Raw genomic sequence first — 19,903 nt, forward strand, 5'->3', positions numbered from 1 at the left:
AGTGTTCAGTAAATGTTTGTTGAATGAAAGGAAAAATTCTCATTTAGCTTAGGGCATTTGTAGTGGGGCAACCAGATGGCTTCAGGAGGCACCTCTGAAGATTCTGCGTTGCTCAGATTATGCATAAGGAATAAAATATCGTTAACAATTTGGTTTTAAATTTTCTGTATCCTTTTAACTCATCACGACAATAAACACATGACATTAGAATCCTCTGAGTGATGTGTGAGCTTCTATGACTTTATTCCACATGAATTTGGGCCCTGCCAAAGCTTTCCAAATTTTGCAATTCAACAGTTGCTATTTAAAGAGGGGGTAGGGATGGAGGGGGAAAAACTCCAGAAAGCAAACGTCCAAAACAGGAGTGGCTAATAACAGCCACTATGTATTGAGTATTTACTGTATTCCAAGCACTAGTCGGCTTTTTTTTTTTTTTTTTAAATAAAACTCTTCCAAGTTAGATATTATACCTGTTTTGCAGATGGGCAGATCAGGGCCTCATCTTTAGTAATAAGTGGAGCCAGGATTTGCATCTTGTTTTGTCTGAATCCAAATTTGTATTTCTCCAAAATTTCAGATTGCCTTTCAGTGTAAGCTTCAACCTGTTCCCTACAGAACAGAGAGGAGATCTGTTATTTTGAAAAGATGGCAAGTTAACACTCGGTCTGCCCTGCCTCACAACTGAAATGTTTGCAGCGCCCGCTGTGAGCAGATGTGCTGGGTTGCAGTTACCCTGTGATGTTTGTGCTCAAACTGAAGATCCCTATCAATGCAACGAGTAAGACATGAGTTTGAGAAGAAGCAGTGATGACCTTCTTCTTCACTCCTCCCGCTGATGAATTTCTACATCACTGTGCGTGTCCTGTGCTTTGCAGTCATTCCCTAGGAACTCGAACACTTGACCCAAAGATACTGCTCTTACTAACACTACATTTTAAACTCCTCCTCTGGACTCACTCCCAGAGCCTGCAGCACAATCTTTAAAAACCTTGTCAATGATGGCAAAATCTTTTTCCTTTTAGAATGGATTTGATTTTTGGAGACAGCCATTCGGAGCTACATCCAGTGAATAAGGTGGGTTAAAAAGCCAGGTACTATTTTGAGTCAAAAACAAGTTGTGAACAGAATGCAGAGATACTGGTTTTGTTTTGTAGTTTATTAAGCTGTCTCTCAAGGATATTGTAAAAAGGGTCTAAATGCACTTTGACTAATGTCTGCAATGTTGCCTAAGTGCATCAACTATCGAGGGACTGCTTTGAAGGGAAACGGTCATTTGACTACATTTGCTCTGCTCTGACAGGCTTTTTTAAAAAAAAGGTGTATCATAACTTTAGAGCCACAGCTTGAATTATCACTTCGGATGCTATCATCTTCCACAACAAGACCCTGTCTTCTTATGAATTATGGCTCTGCAATAAAAAGAACCAGGATGTGAATGTTTGCTAGATCAACACAATTATCCAGGGCAAACAAACCAGAATGAACACAGCAGCTGAGAATCCTGAGAACCGAATATTCACGGAAACAAAAAGCAATATGTTATGATACATTAACATATTTAAAGAGAAAATAGATGATGAGAATAACAGCAGGGGAAATGATGTTTTTATGGTTATAGCAGTAAGAGGGAAGCTAGAAGATGCTTCAGACACTATGATCTGGTTAGGCAGGGAGTTTTTACAGTGAATTAAATGCATGAGGAGGGAACCACCCGAGATTTGTAGCCTGTGGCATTTTGAAGCTATTTCAATATTCTGAATTTAGAAAGTGTTTATATCAATGTATTTTTACACTAAACGTTACATCAGAATTAAGATCATTCTCTTAACCTTTTGTAGTTTCCATCATGAAATCTCTCAATCAGAAAGAAAGGATATTTTGTTTTAATACAGTTGTTCATCATCCAGTGGGGAGCTGGGTGAGAATAACTGCCATATGACTAATGGCCTGGGTTTGAAATTCAGAGCCTTCAGACAAGGTTTCAGTACATATTACCTATCTTCACAACGCACTGAAATATTTTATTAGGTGGCATAAATGAGGGTCCGTATAAACATTAAAAGCTACCCACTGAATCAAAATCATTTCAGTTAATATGCCAATAGCGAGGGGGAGGGAAAGGCATCTTACTAACCCAGCGTTGAAATAATTTAGTAGATGAATCACATCTCAAGGTTTCTAAGATTTACTATTCATACAATTACAATTGTCATTAAGAGTTTTCGCTGGCGTAAGTGGCATAACAGCTTTGCAATGAGCAAACATAGTGCTTATGCATGAGTTCAGGGTACACAGGTAGTTGTCATATTATTTTAAAAACCTCAGTAAAAGAGGTCTTTGTTCACAGGAGACTATTAAAGTAAAAGTAAGCTGTTCTTTTGCCATATCAGAGAACATTTCTGATGCAGGTGGTTTTGAGAAAGTCAGTCGTTGCTTTTTCACCTTGACCTGACCGGGACCATTTGCACAGGGAATCCTGGAGGGGGCATGTTCAGGGCCAAGAAAATGGGCCTTGGGCCTCGGGGCTCTGGCTGCTCCTCCTTGCCCGCACTGGTTCAGTTCTCTCTGTGGGGAGGCAGTGGGAGTGACAGCCAGAACAGATGAATGGGGTGAATCTGGGTTCTGGTTTTCGTAGGCCATAGGGTCTTATGCAAATCATTTAACCCGTTGAAGTCTCTGTTTCCTTGGCTGTTAAAACAGGGTTTAAAGTGTTTACCGTAAAGGGCAGCTGTGAGGCTGTGAGATGGAAGAATCAATCTACTGGTCAGAAAGCGGTTGTTGAATGACTGTTCAGTGCCTGGGATTTCTGAGTGAGCAAGGCTGGACCCCGAGCCCTGGGACCTCTGAAGTGAACACCACAGGGCCATTTGGTGAGTGCTCCGGCTGTGTTAACACAACGTGCCGTGGAGCCCCTGGGAGGGCACCTCACTGGGCTTGCAGGGGAGGTGGGTGGTGGCTACAGATGGCTTCCTGGAAGATGGCTCAGAGGGGGCCTCTGATTCCCGGTTAGGGACTGCGGACCCACGGTTTCCTTCCTCCTGCCACTCTGAAGTCCCCAGGATTTCCCCCTACCCCATCCCAAGGACCGACCACACAGCATCCGAAGGGACACGCTTTGGGGCTCGGGTGCGGGTGCGTGTGTGTCTGTGAATGTGTGCATGTATTTTCAGCGTTTGCTTCCTCCTCTCACCGCTACCCCTGTCGGTTAAAAGTCTGTTAAAAGAATGAGAACAAGAGAGAGAGAGAGGAGAGGAGGGGCGGGGTGGGGGAGGAGGGGAGTGGGGAGAGAGAGAGACACCAAAAAGACATTTTCAAGAAAGGAAGAAAATTAGATGGCGACCCCCTGTCCCCTCTGTCTAAGAAAATCCTCTCTGAGATTAAACTGTGTGAAGATTAGAGGCGTGTAAGTCAGGAGTAGGAGAAAGCCCAATGCTGGCCTGTACGAGATCATCTAAAACTGGCAATTCCAGGCACAGAAAGCCAGTTCTTCAGAAGCAGAAAGGTGGTCAGCCATGGGGTGAAAGGGACAGGGGTCTCGCAGCCCAGGCATGACAGTGCCCTTCCTAGTCCCTTCCAGGATGGGGTGGGAGTGCTTGTGCCTGAGGACACACCCAGTCCATCCTGACTCTGGAGTATGTCTCCACTTTCGTGCAGAAAATGGTGCAAGACCTGAGGCCTGGAGCTCATGATAAATCATGCTGGTGGCGTTTCTAGCTTTGTTTCCCAAAGGGCAGAGCCTCACCTCCCTTTCTACTTAGGAGATGGAGGGGGTCTGTCCGTACAGGAAGCCGTCCTTGTGTGACTCCTCTGCTTTCTGAAGGGGAGACAGTGTCCCCCTTAAAGGACACTGGATCTCTTGTTGGAGGGGCAACCAGTTTTGAACTCTTTGCCTCTTTAAATCTTTTAGAAACTTGAATGAGACAAACTTTTTATCCTGAATTTTCTGAAGCATATCTGAAGTCATTTTTCTTTATTATTATTATTATTATTATTATTATTATTGCTGAAGTCTCACTCTGTTGCCCAGGCTGGAGTGCAGTGGTGTGATCTCGGCTCACTGCAACCTCTGCCTACCGGGTTCAAGCAATTTTCCTGCCTCAGCCTCTTGAGTAGCTGGGATTACAGGAATGCACCACCATGCCCAGCTAATTTTTGTATTTTTAGTTTCACCATGTTGACCAGGCTGGTCTCGAAATCCTGACCTCAAGTGATCTGCCCTCCTCTGCCTCCCAAAGTTTTGGGATTATAGGCGTGAGCCACCGCACTCTGCCTATTATTATTATTATTATTATTTTAGAGACTGGGTCTCGCTATATTGCTCAGGCTGGTCTTGGACTCCTGGCTCAAACAATTCGCCTGCCTCGGCCTCCCAAAGTGTGGGGATTATAGGCGTGAGCCCCTGTGCCCGGCCCATGAAGTCATTTTTCATCTCTGGATAAAACTGGAACATCACAGCGGTGTTGTGGGGTGGCACACTCTGTTAATCTCCTGCTGCACTCTCCCCGCTGCATGCCCTGGAGTTGCTTTTAGTGAACAATTTGGTGAGATGCAATCAGCATACATGGAGGAAAAGTGTAAGGAACCACCTCACAGACTTGTGGCTGGCTGCGTGGAGTCTAAACATGGTGTTTCACTTCAGCCATGTTGTCTCTCTATGGGAATCCAGGGGGCAGAGTTCCTCTTTAATCTCAGCACTGGGGAGCCAGGGAGACCTCATAGTTCTGAGCTCTTTGTTTATGTTTCTCCCGTGGGCAAAGAGTTTTCTCTGTGGTGGTGTTTCCTGCTTCATACCCGTTGCTGAAGAGCGTAGAGCCACATGGCACACATTCTCTGTAATTAACCTTACCCCCCCGTTTCAGTGTCGCTTTTGTCTTCACTTCTCTTGGCCTATTTTCATATTTCTTGTTTTTAATTGTTTCATTTTGCTAAGGTGTAAGTATTTCTGCAAGATGCTCTAAATTCTTTGATGAACAAAACCAGAAGTAAATAAAATATCCACAAGCTTATGTTCTGCTCAGCGGATAACATCACCATGGTGATCTGGCTTTCCACAGAGGATTTTCCCTTTCTTTCCTTTCTTTCTTTTCTTTCTTTCCTTCCCTTCCCTCCCTTCCCTTCCCTTCTTCTGTCTGTCTGTCTCTCTCTCTGTCTCTCTCTTTTTGAGACAGAGTCTTGCTGTGTCCCCAGGCTGGAGTGTGGTGGTGGATCGCAGGTCACTGCAACCTCAACCTCATGGGTTCAAGCAATCCTGCCTTGGACTCCTGAGTAGCTGGGACTACAGGTGTGGTTGCCCAGCTAATTTTTATATTTTTGTAGAGATGGGATCTCACTATGTTGCCCAGGCTGGTCTCGAACTCCTAGGTTCAAGCAATGCTCCCCCCTCAGCCTCCCAAAGTGCTGGCATTACAGGTGTGAGCCACCACCACTGCACCTGGCCTCCCACAGAGGATTTTCTAGGAGATAATGTGCTCTTCAGAAGGCTCAAGGATCTCAGCTGGCAGATTGAGTTCTTACTATGCATCAACAAATTGACACTTGGGTTCATATGAAAGTCTTGTGAACTTGGTAATTGTGTGTCTATTGATAAGAATGCTCACCTTGTGCCATTGATTCCCTCTACAACTATGCTGCAAGCACAGTCATCTGCTTTCACTTCTTTGAACATGCCAACTTCTTTCCTACCTCAGGGCCTTTGCATGTACTGTTTGCCTCTGCTTGGAATGTTCTTTCGTCCTTCTCATCCATTAGAGTGGCAGCAGCACTTTAGAATAATCAGAGGGGTTTAAAATAATATTGATGTCCGGTCCCCACCCAGCCCAATTAAACCCAAATCTTTGAGTGTGGGGCTGATGCACTGATAAAATGAAATAAAAGGCATGGATTTGATTTTATCCTTATGGCCAGCAGGTATTTTGACCAAGCTATCACCGTGAGCGGTAGCATCAACAGTTACTCAGGGATTCGGGGCACAGGGGGTTGTGACCACATCACGAAAGTTCCATTTGTTGGGTTAGGCGTTTAGCCATAACCTAAGTAGTTGCAGATGGTCTCTACACCTGGATTGCCCATTAGGACAAAACAAGTAAACTTGTGTTTTTAGGCAAATAATGAAACTCTGAGGAGTCTGAAAAAGCAACTCATCGCCAGGTACCTCCCAGCCCAGGTGCCCATCCACACAGGTGTGAACGCACGGCAGGGGCTGCTTGAACTCTCACTAAACCTGCGTCTGTTCTTTGCAAAATATTATTTGACAGTTTTTAATGCAGCAAAGCAAGGCAGACAACCCACCTCCTGTTTTCCCCGAGCTGATGTGAGGAAAGTTCTAAGGTGCTGTTTCCTAAGCTCGGATTAACCAAGACAGATCAGTGGCATGGACTCTTTGTTTTTGGTAATTTTACTTCCATGAGGAATCATTTGGACTCTTCAGTCTTCCATTCTTCAGTTTTACGTAGGGCTTTGCTGGAGGAAAATGGGGTGAAGCGGGAGAGAAATACAGTCTCGGAGTGGGGTGGGAGATAAATTCAACGCAAACCCAGCGATGCAGCAAAGGCCTTATTCTGCCTCTGATCTGGGGAAGTTTCATATTCTAATGGAGAGAAACGCACGTGCACACACACCCCCCTAAACCCACACAAATGAAACCCCCTCTGCGGAGAAGCCAGCTACAGGAAACTGACTTAGGCACAGGAACTTGCTAATCTCTTTTGTCACATTCGGATTGCTCCTGCTGCCTCACGCACACTAAACCCAACCATCTTGGGGTGGACTCCCTGCCAGCCCAACTCTTGTATTTTCAGTTCTTCCAGTGTGAATCAGTTAATGTTCTCGGGAGCGAGGGAGAGGTTGATCCTAGGAGGAAATCAACCACAGTGACAAGGCTTGGGCCGCTTTTGTTTTCACATCCTTTTGCTGAACAAATTTGATTTCCGGAGTCAGTCATTTTACTGTCAAGAAATTCCTTCGGCATTCTGCAACAGGTAAGGATTTTGCTTCTTTAAAAGTATTTCTTTGGTGTCAAAAGAAATTTTTCTAATTTTGTTTAGGTTTTACTCTAGGCCAAACATTGTAATGACTCTGATCTACCTGCTATAAGGTGTAGAACTAATTCATAGTGGGACGGCCGGGGGGTGTTTTGATATTCACTGCCCCTCACCACAGTCCTAACAAGATTTTTGAAACATTAAAAGTTACAACCATTGGCTTTTTGATTTTCCAGATATTCTAGAGAATGCATATGCTTGTGACTGACGGTGGCTGGGTTCAACTGTATGGGTAGTTTAAATACTACCCAAGGTTTGATGAAGTAAATCTAAAGACTAAGTTGTGCAAATCTGAACTTTAAACTTGTCTAGTTCAGAAAAGAAACAGAACGGAAATTCTAAATGACGTAGATTTCAATCTGGAACTTCTAGGTTGTGTTTTTCACCTCTCGCCAATGCTAATGCGCATTTCCCAAAAGTGCTCTATGATGTATAACATGTAGTTTTTAATTAAATTTAATTTTTCTTCAGAGGTGGTTTGATTTGGAGATATGCTACGAGGTACCAGTCAGTAGCCTGAGTTGTAACTAAACAAAGTTTGGGAAATCACCGATTTTAGGTGCTTTACTAAATGAAAGGTGCCATTGAAGTACTCAAGCAGGCAACAAGTAGTTGGTGATCCCTTACTGATTCTAAGCTGGTGCTGTGTAGGATATAAGAGAATTATTTTAAAAATCTCTACTTCGAAGGGCTGTATAATCTAGTAGTCGTGATAAGAAGTAAAATTTAGGAAGCAGTGCAAGATGAGAATTCAGTGATGAGTGGGGAGCACAGGCTTGAAGAGTTCTGTGAATTCCGTGCAGGTAGTCTGGGGGCAAACTGGAGTCGTCCGGAAGATCTGGGCTTTGGAAGGATGCGAAGTATTGGTAGAAGAAGAAGGGGAAGGTGATTTCAGACTAGGAGGACCTTGTGGACAAAGGCACAAAGGCAAGGCTGACGTGGAGATGATAAGGCCAGTTGAAGAGACACTGGAGAAGAGAAGATAGTTTGTTTTACACATTGCAGGAAATCAGATTAGACGGTTAGGGTGTGGATGCAAAAGGGAGGACCTTGCAGGCACTGGGGAGAAGTGACCCCATTCAATAGTCACTGGTCTCCCTCTGCCCTGGGCTGCGCCTCCTCGGCTCTCACGGCACTAGCAGAATTCCATGTGAGAGGAAGCTTGTCGAGTGTGGCCTCTTCCCACTGGGGCTGCTTTCTGCATCCGTACACCTGACTGTGGGCCTCCATTTGCCGTCTACTGTCTTCCCTTAGGACATCATTTACGCAGAGAAAGGTTCGTGTGGCTCGGGGTACAGGTAAGACCTCCACCTCTGGTTTCTACATTTTAAGGAGGCCCTTCAATTATCCGGGAATTAAAGTGGTCTTCCTCTTGGGAGGACGAGTTGGTTGATGAATGATAAGCAAGTCTCTATTCCTCAAAAGCCAGTGCCCAAATTCCATGAAATATGTGTTACTTTCTTTGCATGTCTAAATGAGATGACACGGGTATGCTTCTGTTCTTTTTCTGGACGTTGTTTAGAGAGTCAGTAGATCGTAATAATTCAGACACTTTTTTTCTGGACCATAAAATATCTGAACCCATATAATTACAAACATACAGCATGGTGAATAAGAACCCAACTTTTGAACCAGATCGCTTTGCATCGAATCCCCATTCTATCATTTCTGGCTGTGGGAACCTCAGACAAGTTACTTCACTTCTTCAATGCTCAGATTTTTAAAAAAATTCACAAAATAACTCTAATAACACTAATAATAACTGAAAATACCTACCTCACAGGGTTGTTGCAGAGATCAAATGAGATAAAAACATGTAAAGCATGTACCCTAGTGCCTAATTAAAAAAAATCTCTCAATAGATACAACTCTTACGATTCTTCTTAAGGACTTGGCTATTGACACAAATGAAGGTGTTATGAGCCCTGGCTTAAGAGCAAGAAGCCTGCAAATCCCAACATTCCCCTAATCCCAACATTCCTTTCCAGGGAAAGTGGGGGGTGACAGGTGGAGGCTGGGGATTAACATTTTTTGAGCACCAAATATGGACAAGGCACAGGGTTGGATGTTTTTCTAGTGGGAATACATATGAAGAAAGGAAAACAAGCTTGGAAACTGCTATTTCAAGCCTTTCTGTAACAGTTTCTCTAGCTTATGAGAGAGGTCCTCCGAGTAGCTGCTGCATTACTTGTGGGTCTCCTTGTTTGATGTTGCTCTCTGAATGTTTGAGTGGAATTCTAGAGGTGATTTTCATTAGAGGCAGAGAGCGCGACCTTTCTTCCTTGCCCAGTTTAAATTAAATTATTCTATCTTACAATGTGTTAATTTTGGTGCTAACACACCGCTAAAATTCCATTTCTACTTAGGAGTGGGGATCATTGTGGCATTAAGTGCTTATTTGGGTTCGGGATGCTTGGATCTGGGTGAAAGCCAAGATTAAAAAGCATCCTGCTTCCCCATTCCACTCTCTAGGTTATAAATATTTTTTGGATTAAAAGCCTCCTATAAAAAATGGAAATCCACCTGGTGTGTTAATTGTGCAGGGGATTCCTAATTATGTGCGCAGATGACTTGAGTCAAACGGTGGTAGTGTTCCTTCTAGAGTCCCACTGGTGTCCTAAGGGAGGAGACTCTGGAGCTTTGTGTATGAAAAGGGATGGGCACAGGTCAGGATGGGGTGCACAGGTGGAGGCTGGGAGGCAGCATGACAGAGTGGGAGGCTGGGGTGGGCAGTGAGAGCAAGGAGGGTGTCAGAGATGGAAAGGATGACCCCAGCGGGGTGGTAGGGTGCCAGAAACTTAGGGCTCCTCCGTGGCCCTGTAGCCATTTGACTCTAGCAACTGCTTGAATGCCCTGAACAACCTTTTGACGACTTGCACAAGAAGTTGTCATGCTGTTGCCCGGATGTGGACAGTTGTTCAGCGACAATGATCATGTTTCTGGTGTTTCAGTGTGGAATAGTGGTTTCTAAAGCTGTCTGGACAGCAAAACCACTTGGGGAGCTTTTAAGAAACTGAAATTCCATGTCTCATATCCCAACCCTCACATGAGATCCAGGAATCTGTGTGATTAAAAAATGCAAGCCCTAAAACAACTTGGAAAGTGGTCGTTTTACAGGTGGGGATTTAGGAACCAAAAATCCAGAACTCTCCTACCAGGGCCCCAGAAACTGTAAGTTGAATAGTGCTGAAATGAGGCAAATTGATCTATTCTCTATTGTGATTAATATCTTTACACAGAAAGTATTTTCCTTTGTTTTGAGTTTATTCCTTGGGATGAGTTACTGGGAGTAGGGTGACTGGGTCAAGGGTGTGAGGATGTTTAGCTCAGTCATACCTACATTTTAACGTGCAAACATAGGGCGCCACTAATTTAAAAACCAAAGTGTTGTATACATGTAGAAGCTACATATTGTTCCGGGGCAGTCCAAAGAGGGGAAGCTGCTTTCAAGCGAGAAAGTGCCAAATCACACTCTTTTCTGGTAAAATAGAATGCTAATGAATTGCTTTTGGAAGAAATTTCCAGAGCATTGCTAAATGTTCAAGTGTTTCTTAGAGCACAAGTTGAACCTTTCTTATCTCTGCACTCAGTTTCTCGTAAAACTGAAGTCACAGTGACCTCTTCCTCATTTCATAGAAAAGAAAACCAAGGAAGAGAGTGGTTAAGAAACAGAAGATACGGGTCTCATCACATTTGCCTGAGAACTACATATAGTCATCCATTCAGTGCCTCATTAAGTAAATAAATGATCGAATCGTTTGTATACATGACCTCACGGAAAAAACACCGTACAATGAATGCTTGAGGGTGGGTAGACGGAATTATTCAACCCAGACAGGCATTAGATGTTCACTGTATCCCCCTTTTTTTGCATTAGATTTTGTTTATTATTTGCATCATCTATGGACCTAAAAGCATGCTCATTGTTTGTCACACAGATGGGAACAGGGTGAAATTTCAATTAAAAAAAAAAAAAGATGTGCTCTTGCAAAATATCAAGGGAGATGTTTACAGCGGTATTCTAGAACAGGCTTGCTTACAAGTGCTGATTGTCATATTTTCAGAAATTTTCCAAGCCACTGAAGTTACTGACTTCACTTTATCTGTATTATGGAAATGCTATATAATAATGTGCTATCTGAGCATCTCTTTTCAATTTTGCATTCAGCGATGTCATGTTGGTGGCTTGAAACTGGCTATGGTAAAAGTATTTACACTGTGAAAATCAGCAAACACAGTAAATCAGGCTCCCCACTTTTTTTTTTTCGGGGCGTGTGGGGGCAAGCATGTTGTTAAACATTTACTAGCATACTACTGAGGAACTGTGTAAAATACAAATATGGCGATTTGACAATATGTACCAAGAGCCATTAAAGTGTTCATACACTTTGATCCATTCATTCCACTCCTGCAAATTTATTCTGAGTAAATAATTCAAAGAAGAAAGAAATAATATGCATGAACATATTCATCGTATTATCATGTATAGCAGCAAAATCTGAAAATAACCGAAACACTAAGCAATAGGGGTTCTGGCAACAATAACTCCATGAGATTTTTTCTTTTTTTTTTTTAAGACACAGTCTTGTTTTGTCACCCAGGCTGGAGTGCAGTGGTGTAATCACAGCTGACTGCAGCCTTGACCTCCTGTGCTCATTTGATCCTCCTGCCTTAGCCTCCCAAATAGCTGGGACCACAGGTGTGTGCCACCACACTTGGCTAACTTTTTATTTTTTGTAGAGACAGGGTCTCACTTTGTTGCCCAGGCTGGTCTCCATCTCCTGGGATCAAGTGATCCTCCTGCCTCGGCCTCCCAAAGTGCTAGGATTACAGGCACGTCACTGAGCACAGCCCGTGGGTTGTTTTAAAGTCATTAAAAATCATAGTTATGATGGTTATGAAAATATATTTGATATGATATTAGGTTAGAAAAGCAGAATTAAAATTTTTAATTACATTCTGATTTTGTTATGAATAAGAATTAAATGTGAGCTGTAAAAAAAATGGCAGCATTTGGTATGTTAGAATGGTGAAATAGGAGAACTTGTTTTTATTTCGTTTATTGTGGTCGTGGTGTGTGCATTTAAGAAATTTGGAGAACCCCCGTTAATAAGTGATCTTGAGTAGCTGTAATATTTAGGAGGAAGGCTATGAGTTTTGTGAACCACATGGGGCTTACCTTTAACCGATAGATGTTACTGTGAATCCCTGGGCAGGGTATTGTAAAGGGAGTTTGGAGCTGGGCAGTGTGAGCTGTGGATGCTAAAGGGGTTTCTTTAGAGCAGCTTAAGGAGGAGGAAGAAGTAAGTAACTGTGTCCTGAGGACTTGCTAAAGTAGACTGCAAGGCCTGAGAAATAGCCCAGAGAAAAGCTACCATCAAAGGCCAGAGAGACGGGGGAGAGAAGGTTTCTTAGGAAGAGACAAGGAGATGCCGATCTCAGAGGTAAACAAGATGGATAAGAAAATAGCTCCATTTTGACCCGAAAAAAATAGGGGCTGAAACCAGAGAAGAAATGATTTTTGTAAAGCAACGGTTCTCAAGTTTTATTTATTTATTTATTATTTTTTGAGACGGAGTCTCACTCTGTCGCCCAAGCTGGAGCGCAGTGGCGGGATCTCAGCTCACTGCAAGCTCCGCCTCCCGGGTTCACGCCATTCTCCTGCCTCAGCCTCCCGAGTAGCTGGGACTACAGGTGCCACCACCTCGCCCAGCTAGTTTTTTTGTATTTTTAGTAGAGACAGGGTCTCACGGTGTTAGCCAGGATGGTCTCGATCTCCTGACCTTGTGATCCGCCCGCCTTGGCCTCCCAAAGTGCTGGGATTACAGACAGGCGTGAACCACCACGCCTGGCCGGTTCATTTTAGTGTGTTTAAGAATCACCTGGATGAGTACGGGAAGAGTTAACTAATTTAGCATCCAGGTTCCATCTCCATGCATTCTGATGCGGTTGGTCTGGACGTTGGCAGGAATGTGCATTTTTAACAAATCCTCCCACCCTATGAAGACTGCGATGTGAATTACCTGAAGATTACACTTTGAGAAACACTAGTGGAATAAAGGTAACAGTTTGGTTTTGTCCAGGGAAGGTATATCTGTGAGTGTGTGAGTGTGTGTGTGTGTATTGTGGGTGAAGTGGTTACTTAAAGGCTCAGAATTGAAGGACTTATAATATAAAAGGGGAATGAAAACAGAGAAAGCCCAGAGGGACAAGTTATTTATTTGTTATAGAAACAAACAGCACAAAACAGGAAGCTGTACTTATGATATTCCTTAAAGGAATATAGTTTGTGGCACAAAATTCTCTTGCATATTTAAACAGTTTTGTCTGGCATCTGAACAAATTAAAAGTAGCCATGGCCAGGGGAACTACGAGCACAGAGAAAGAAGGTCATGGGGAGAGTCTGGGGCCCATAAACAGTCTCTTTCCGGCCATCGAGAGGTGGTTGTTAAACCCGTAGTAGAATATGGGAGTGCTATGGACAGAAAACACTCTGGACCTTACTGTATGATAACATTATGTTAAAGAAGAAAAGAAAGTATATTTTTTGATGAAATGTAGTATTTTATATACAGAACTCAGCACTAAAAATAGTCATAACAATTAAACTTACGCCATAACAACCTTATATCACAAAATAAACATATGAAAGTGAATGACATTGCAGTAGCCACAGTTCTGAGATTATCTGCTTCACCTGGCTTTGGAAATTTAGTGATTGTAATAGCTTTCAAATAGCCTTCAATGTCTTGTGCTTTTCTTACGGTGGAGATGATTCTTTTACTTTAATCACATTCCGCATCATCAGGGCCTCTAATCTCTCGAGACATGGTGTGGTAAATCAAGGATAAGTTAACGACCCATCTTAACACTGGAGGCGCAACTCACAGGGTCTGTTGGATGTGCAAGGGTCTAACGCCTGAAATCAGACCTCTTTCTACAAGCACGCCCTAACTATTCTATTCCCCACCTAACAGGGTTTTTTATGGACTGATTGGCTTATGCTTTGGAGCAATGTTTCCTAATCACTATTTTTGGTCACGGATTCGTTTGACGATGTAATGAGAGCCAAAGACTTTCTCATACAGGGACATGAACATTTGCTGCAGAGGCTTAGGGGATATAAGGACCCTCTAAAACCCATTCACGGACTCTCAGGGATCCAGAGGCCTCATGTGAGGAGCTCCGGCCTCAGCAGAGGGATTATTGCAGAGGAAGTTCTGGTTATTACTGACATCAGATTAAGCTCCTAAAGACTGAAATGCTGCTTCTCCAACTGATGGCTGAAATGAGGGTAAGATGGCAGATACATGTGTAGATTTATAGCATCAGATCCTTAAAATGAGTAGCATGTGGGGCTAGAGTTGGTTCCCTTCAGATAACATGATTAATGCTCTAAATTGTTAGTTTTGAATTCTCTCAAGTGAAGCCAGGGTTGGTTCTCATTTGGGAAAGCAGTCTCTCAAGATGCCACTTTAATGTCTTACTTATCAGCTCGTGATGCCTTGGGTGGTACAAGAAATGCAGGCAGCGCCAGGTGAAGTGGCTCACGCCTGTAATCCCAGCAGTTTGAGAGGCCGAGGCAGGCAGATCACCTGAGATCAGGAGTTCAAAATCAGCCTGGCCAACATGGTGAAGCCCCGTCTCTACTAAAATTACAAAATTAGCTGGGCGTGGTGGCACATGTGCCTGTAATCCTAGCTACTCCGGAGGCTGAGGCAGGAGAATTGCTTGAACCCAGGAGACAGAGGTTGCAGTGAGCCGAGATAGTGTCACTGCACTGCAGTCTGGGCAACAAAGCGAGACTCAGTTTACAAGAAAAAGAAAAAGAAATGCAGGCAGGTTGTAAACACTGGTTTGGCCAACTCTAGAGTGTAGTGAGTAGTGTGGGGTCACCTGATGCCCCTAAGCAACATACTGGATACCAGCCCGGCTGCTTTTAGGGTGAAAGGCATTAGCATTAGCCAGTGGGTAACACGCTTGCTTCTGAGTGTAAGAGGTAGTTGTCCTATCTGAAGCTGAACATCTGGTTGGGCTTTGATAACTTTGAAGATAGTTCTTTTCCTTTTGATCACAGAAGCCCAGTTGGTCATCTTCCATTAGTGGGTATCTGACCTGCAATTTGGGGAACTGAGTGTTTTCAGCTGAAAGCTTTGTTCATTTCCTGTCCTCCCAGACTGTAGTATCAGGCACGGTATGGAGACTTACCCCAAACCCGTCTGTTTAAATTAGCCAACCCTGCTGGAAGTGGTAAGATGACGCCACATTCTCATGTCACGGTCATACAGTGGATTGACACAGGATGAGAAAGAGAAACGCACTCCCATCTCCATCCCTCCAGAGAAAAAGAATGTGAAATTGACTAATTACGTTGTGAGTCAAGGTTCTCTTGGTGTGAGACAGCATAAAAATTGGAAATCTGTCTTTGAGATAGAAAGGGAAAATCTATAACAGATATGTTCCTGTAATCAGTGTGCCTTAACTTCTATAACCATTTTAATTATTGCACATCCATGACTAGGTTTCTTGCAAGTTTCAATATCTATTTTAATAATAATATTGCATCATACAGTCACAGCCCTCAAAACGCAAATATTCCATGTACACCAAAGTTTGGTAGCAAAGTCTCTCTACTCCTCTTACCTCCTGGAGATTACTTTCCCCTGCCAGGTCATTATGTCTAGCAACCTAATGCAGAGAATGGACTGGCACACATCTTTTCCTTGGCTCTTTTCCTTTCTTTCAGGCAGGACCCCTACTTTTCATTTGTCTTCCCTCCAGGTCAGGCTGTCACCTTCTTGAGAGCCTCTAAACATACAACCCTTACTATGAACCTTTTTCTCCCTTTTTCGCATTTTTTTTCTCAGTTGCCACAAAAAATTCTCCTGGTCTTTGTTCCAGTTTTGAGCTGAAAATGATCCCAACTGTGGTTGAGAAGCATAAGAATGCCTGTAATTATTCCTTCTAACAAGGAAAAGGAAACTCAATATATTTAGAGTCAAATTTAAATGATGTAAAATCAACTACAAAAACCTTTAAGGGACCTAAAAATCCCCTTTGGTATACTTTTTCTTGATAAAACCTGATTTTCCTCAAGTTCTACTATTTGGGCAGTAACTTGCTGAAATTTATATCAATAATAGTCTTTCTCTGTCTTCTTCACGTGATAAGGAAGTAGGAGAGAGGGTTGGAGGCACATACAGGAAATAGGAGGGGAAAAGCCAGAAAAACCCTTACTTATTGACAATACCACAATTTCCTATATGTGCCAAAACAATATTGTCATATATTCCTAAACACAGAATATCTGTCAATATCAGAGAAATGTCTATAATAATATCTACTTTAGAAATATAATAGCAATGGATATTTGTTGTAGCAAATAAAGCATATGACTTTTAGGTTAAATACACTTGTATACATCTTATTTGTGAGTCTTTAAGTGTTTATGTATTAAAATTGCCATCAGGCCGGGCGCAGTGGCTCATGCCCGTAATCCCAGCACTTTGGGAGGCTGAGGCGGGTGGATCATGAGGTCAGGAGTTCAAGACCAGCCTGGCCAAGATGGTAAAACCCCATCTCCACTAACAATACAAAAATTAGCCAGGCGTGGTGGCAGGCACCTGTAATCCCAGCTACTTGGGAGGCTGAGGCAGGGAATTGCTTGAACCTGGGAGGCAGAGGTTGCAGTGAGCAGAGATCGCGCCACTGCACTCTAGCCCAGGCAACAGAGTGAGACTCCGTCTCAAAAAAAAAAAAAAGAAAGTTATCATCCCAGTGTTTTCCCTCCAAGATGTGCAAAATCTACGGAAAGAAGCTTAAACATTGACATTGCTTCCTAATGTGATAGAAATACAGCTAATAACTTAAAGGATCATTTGAAGTAACAAAAGGCAACTATGAGTATTTTATCTGAGTCCTATAGTTATCTTTTCTTTTTTCATCCTCTACATTTCAGGAAAAGCAATTGAAATGTAGATTGTGGCAGTGTTTCTATTACATTCTAGAGCTATGAAAACACATGGATAGTTTTCAGGATGCAACAGGAGGGCTCTACGTAAAACTTGGGTCCAGAGTTCAAACCCCAAACTAATAGTTTTGGATTTCCCCAAGTACTACACACTTAATATGTCACCAGGAAAGACCCATCACACACATATATGGAAGGAAAAATTAAAGTTTCTCCTCCAGCAGGGGCTAGATGCTTGTGGCTTCTGTTTAAAAACTAGATGGTGGCCGGGCACTGTGGCTCACGCCTGTAATCTCAGCACTGTGGGAGGTCGAGGCGAGTGGATTATCTGAGGTCAGGAGTTTGAGACCAGCCTGGCCAACATGGTGAAACCTGGTCTCTACTAAAAATACAAAAATTAGCCGGGCATGGTTGCTCACGCCTGTAATCCCAGCTACCTGGGAGACTGAGGCACAGAATTGCTTGACCCCAGGAGGCGGAGGTTGCAATGAGCTGAGATCATGCCACTGCACTCCAGACTGGGTAACAGAGTGAGACTTGGTCTCAAAAAATATTAAAAACAAAAACAAAAACTAGATGGTACAGTTGTGTTTTTTAAAAAATCACCAGTGTTTTCAGCCTGTGTTTCTATCTACTTTTTTTTGGACCTGTGACAAACCAACCTTATAAAGTTATATTATCCTCTAGCTTCCTCTGATTTACTTGTCCTTTCTTTGGAGGACTGAAATGGTCATACTCTGTTTATTTCCCTACACTCACTCGGACTATTTGGAATTTCAATGTTAGTGCTCCTTCCTTTATAAATTTTGTCATGATTGGTTTTATTTCTCAGCAGGTACATAGCTCATTATTTTATCCATTAATTATAGTTACTTTTTGTTTCCTTTGCCAATTTTGGGATTGCTTAACAACTCTTAAGAACTATTTCATTAACAAACTAGTAACCAATGTAAAATGCAGAATAAATAACAAGTTCAGTTGCCTTTATAGTCTTTAAGGTTTGCTTAGAAACTTTAAAATTATAATCAAGTTTTTTCTTTTCCTACAAAATATTGGCCAAAGAACAATTTATGAACAATATCATCAGCCGGTCAGGAAAACGAGCCAAATAATCCCTTCTTCTCTCCACTTAATATGCTCTATTCTAAATTATTATTTGGAATTGTTTTAGGAGACTTTAGAAAGGCCTCTTTTCAGAAAAATTGTGAGTTGTTAGGCAACAACATGAATGATCAGCTTTAAGTTGTTAATGGTCTTTTACCACATTTAAGAATTATTCCTAAGAAAACAATGCAAGGTGTTTTATTTATTTATTTATTTATTTATTTATTTATTTATTTATTTTTTTTTTTTTTTGAGGCGGAGTCTCGCTCTGTCGCCCGGACTGGAGTGCAGTGGCCAGATCTCAGCTCACTGCAAGCTCCGCCTCCCGAGTTTACGCCATTCTCCTGCCTCAGCCTCCCGAGTAGCTGGGACTACAGGCGCCCGCCACTTCGCCCGGCTAGTTTTTGTATTTTTAGTAGAGACGGGGTTTCACCGTGTTAGCCAGGATGGTCTCGATCTCCTGACCTCGTGATCCGCCCGTCTCGGCCTCCCAAAGTGCTGGGATTACAGGCTTGAGCCACCGCGCCCGGCCAGGTGTTTTATTATAAAAGCAAGACTTCTCAACCAAATGGTGTCTGCTAATAATAGAGAAACCAAGAAACAACTTAAAATGCCCAACAGAAATGTATGAGGTGATAAAGGTGACAAAGTGAGACCCTGTCTCAAAAAATATATATATATAATATTTGTATTTATAATATAAAAAGGCCTATATATGTATTCTTATACTTGAATTCAGAATATGGAGGTAAATAAATATGTTAGAAATTATCTAGTGTGTGATAAGATTACATGATTTAAAATGTTTTTCATTTTTTCCTGTCTTTTCTATAAGTAGCATATATTGTTTGTATATTTAAAAAAAGGCCAATAGTCTTTATTAAAAGAATGTCAGTTTTTGGTGTGAAGTTAATAATGAAATTAATTAAAATGATTCTGGCATGATACTTTTTTTTTGACATTTTAAAAGAAACCTAATGCTTTGAAAGCCCTAAGTCTATAATTAAATTGTATCTAATAAAATTTAGAGGCTCTTTAGATTTAGAGGGGTTTTGAGTTTCTCAAAGCATAAAAAACCACTTTTAGTGAGAGATGTTGGAATTATCAGTTAAGTTTGTGAGTGGTTTCTATTTTTAAAATATGAGATAATTAGCATTAGCTAGTATCATAATTTAAGCAAAATATAAAATATTCAAGTGATGAATACAGATGATTATTTCTCCATTTTAACCTGTAAAAAGGTTCCCAAAGAAATTTTTTTTTTCTTTTTTCTTTTAGTGAGACAGGATCTCACTCTGTGGCCCAGGCTAGCGTGCAGTGGCACGATCATGGCTCACTGCAACCTCCACCTCTTGGGCTCAGGTGATTTTCCCACCTCAGCCTCCCGAGGAGCTGGGACTACAGGAATGCACCACCATGCCGGCTAAGTTTTGTATTTTTTTGTAGAGATGGGGTTTCACTATGTTGCCCAGACTGGTCTTGAACTCCTCAAGCAAATTCACCCATCTTGGCTTCCCAAAGTGCTGGGATTACAGGCCTGAGACATGGCGTCCAGTTAAGAGATCCTTTAAGAAGCACATTTTCCTTATGCATCTTAAATATTCAATTAGAAAAGAATTGACTTTCAAATATTTTGAAAGACATATCTCCTAGGTAAATCATAAATATATCCATTTTGTGTAAAGTAGGAAAATAAAGGAAAATTATCTTGTATCTTTTCATGACCATTTTTCTACACAGTAATACCAAATATCTAAAAGTTTGTTAATTCCAAATGCCAAATATTAGT

At 42.1% G+C, this 19,903-nt stretch overlaps 1 protein-coding gene across 5 annotated transcripts in view; it reads left to right on the top strand.

Annotated features, from left to right (window-relative positions):
• The first annotated feature begins 873 nt into the window (after positions 1–873).
• RHOH (ras homolog family member H) overlaps positions 874–19,903 on the top strand; it is a 54,211-nt gene continuing 35,181 nt past the window's right edge. The window contains exons 1-3 of one of the 5 annotated variants that reach the window (XM_010384623.2): positions 874–1,074; positions 2,701–2,870; positions 6,798–6,977. The gene's annotated coding sequence lies outside the window, so the exon portion shown is untranslated. Of the gene's footprint in view, positions 1,075–2,700; positions 2,871–6,797; positions 6,978–7,406; positions 8,339–12,816; positions 13,102–14,040; positions 14,335–19,903 lie in introns of those variants that run through there. The other 4 variants (XM_030921737.1, XM_030921741.1, XM_030921747.1 and 1 more) reach the window with 4 other exon arrangements.

Source organism: Rhinopithecus roxellana, chromosome 2, assembly GCF_007565055.1.
Source record: "Rhinopithecus roxellana isolate Shanxi Qingling chromosome 2, ASM756505v1, whole genome shotgun sequence".
NCBI classification, from domain to species: Eukaryota; Metazoa; Chordata; class Mammalia; order Primates; family Cercopithecidae; genus Rhinopithecus; species Rhinopithecus roxellana.